The 2,500-nt window shown below is 45.0% G+C and overlaps 1 protein-coding gene across 3 annotated transcripts in view; it reads left to right on the top strand.

Annotated features, from left to right (window-relative positions):
• The window catches only part of LOC113803224 (galactoside 2-alpha-L-fucosyltransferase Sec1), a 23,861-nt gene that overhangs the window by 12,374 nt on the left and 8,987 nt on the right, over positions 1-2,500 (top strand). The window lies entirely within an intron of this gene.

Raw genomic sequence — 2,500 nt, 5'->3', positions numbered from 1 at the left:
GCAAGATCCCATGTCCATCTGGAAGGGAGAGAAGCACCCGCTGTCCTCTCGAGTTGTGCTGCAGTTTAATAGCTGTCATTTGGCCTACATTTCTGTATTTATGAAAAATTAATATATTCTCATTTTTGACATGGCGCTCTAGACTTTATCGTGCATGCAAGTTCTATCAATTTCACTCCGTAAAGTCAAATGACTATAGAGCACTGAGGAGATGTAATTAGCATGACAGAATCACGGATGTCATCGTGGGCCAAAGAGCTGCATGTGTCACTGGCCGGGGCTCAACGTGCGCCACTAGCACACTTTTTCAGTGCAGCTAGCAGGTAGTATTTAATATATATATATATATATATATATATATATATATATATATATATATATATATATAAACATGCAATTGTAATAGAGGAATTAGTCAGTCTCATAGTTATTACTCTTAGCTTGGTAGAAATGATTTCGCTCGGCTCACTGGATGAAGTAGAGCGAACAATGTCAGTGAGGCGATGGCCGGACAGCTGAAAGCTGCGGCGGGACTTCTTGTTCTTAAAACTACATTCTTGGAAATGCAACTAATTGTACGGACTAATTGTACACACAACTTCAGTCAATACGAAAGTCCAACAGACACTAGCATCAGGCGGGAAGGGGGAACTACACAGGCTGAGGGAAGGCGCCGAAGCTAAGTTTCATGGGACAAATTAACATTAATAACGACCGGGGAGGCGGGCACGACACTAGGCCTGCGCCATTAATATAAAGACAATGCACTTCATGGGCATTGCAGAAGCATTGGCTTGAGAGCCATGTGTGCCATGAGCCGTGACCCAGCGCATTACGCGCCGAATCCGCTTTTATTTTAGTATATCAGTTTTGCTTATATGGAGGTGGCGCTACGTGAGCAGAGTCAGTATACCAGTCCTATCTGATCTCATCTGTTTACCCTTTTGCTTGATATTCGAAAAGATTTCTTTTATTGTTATTAGTACTGATAATAATGGTATAATAATCACATTATCAATAATGATAATAAAAACAATGATATCAGTAGCGTTAGAAAATACCAGTCGTTCCTGCGAATCCAAGAGCAGGGATATGAGGCGAGGTTAGGGCGGGTCCCTGGGCACGAGGCTCTTGGAAGCCACCAGATTTCCGTGTGTACTTCATGGGTCTTGATGGTGTTGGAGACTGATTTTGTGGAGCCACTTGTGATCGGGGCCTTTGGGTCGTCACAGCTTGAGATGTTTCAAACCGAGGAGTTACCATTTTACACTGATAAAAATGGAAAGCTTCATTTTCAACCCCCTCACTTATTACGAATCAGCATCCATAGTGTCCACTTCCCCGCAGCACTACCTCACTCAGCCGCTCTCTCGCCCCCTGTCCCCGCCCGTCAACGAAATCCAGCCCTACAGTTTCTATTACTCTTTTTCAGCCCAGCTAAGCGGGACAGATTTTTTCGTGCTTCCACTGCAGCCCTTTGCTCTGGCAATGCCTTCTTATTCCAACAACTAGGCAAAGCTTCTTTCCACAGCCTTGTCACAGTTACATGTGGTCCCATGCTCGTGTAGGATCTACCCAGACTGACCTCACTGGCCATTGTCTTCCTGCCCAGCTCCATTCCTCCTTCAATACATGTACCGAAACTGTTTCAATCTCCCTTGGTAATTGCCCTGTCTATGACAAGGATTTGTTATAGATAGGGCCCGTCTCGTTGACTAATGTAATATCAGTGGTACACTATTCCTCCATGAGATCGCCAAAAAGCGTACACCAATATTGCCAAGGTTACCTTCTGTAAGCATGACCTCCCCAATAAAGTTGGTGGAGTCCTTCCTTGTCAGACCATGTCGACCCTCCCCGTCAGGATCAGGAATGTTAGCATTTTGGACAGCTTCTCAAGCACTGCACTGCACATCTTGCTGCCCTCTTGTGTAGCCAACTTGGTCAAAGCTCAGCGCAATCACGCACCATAATGCATTTTATCGTGGCTGCCATACCCATAAGTTCCAGTCTGAGGCAGTAGCCTCCAGATTAAATCTTCGCCTTGCGTAAAAGAAGCCCACCAACAAGGTTTTCTCTTGTTACTTACTCTAGTGCTGGCCTTCGCTCTGTCCCTCTTCTCCCTGACATGTTTCTACATCTCCTCCAGTATCTCCTCTTGCTTCTTACATTCCCACTTCTAACACCTTCCTTTCGCAGCCAATTTTTTTCCCCATTCCAAATCCAGTCACACCAATCTCTACCTCCCTGGTACCTACCCCTCCTCCTCGCTCGACCCATCGCATCAGACGATCTAAACGTCCCCCCCAACGCCCCATCCAACCGCTTTCCCTTCTGCTCTCTGGATACTTTCCCTCTTGACATGTCTGAAACTGGTTTTTGATCTAATTGTCCTTATCTCCTTTACTCATTTTTTTCTTTTGGCAACCTTTCCTTTCTCACAGGTACACATATTTTCCATTTGATCGAATCTCTCTGCTAATCTCTACCTTAACCCATT

The sequence above is a fragment of the Penaeus vannamei genome, chromosome 30 (genome assembly GCF_042767895.1).
Source record: "Penaeus vannamei isolate JL-2024 chromosome 30, ASM4276789v1, whole genome shotgun sequence".
Taxonomy (NCBI): domain Eukaryota; kingdom Metazoa; phylum Arthropoda; class Malacostraca; order Decapoda; family Penaeidae; genus Penaeus; species Penaeus vannamei.
Note: the sequence above shows the minus strand (reverse complement) of the source record. Positions and strands in the feature narration are given on the sequence as shown.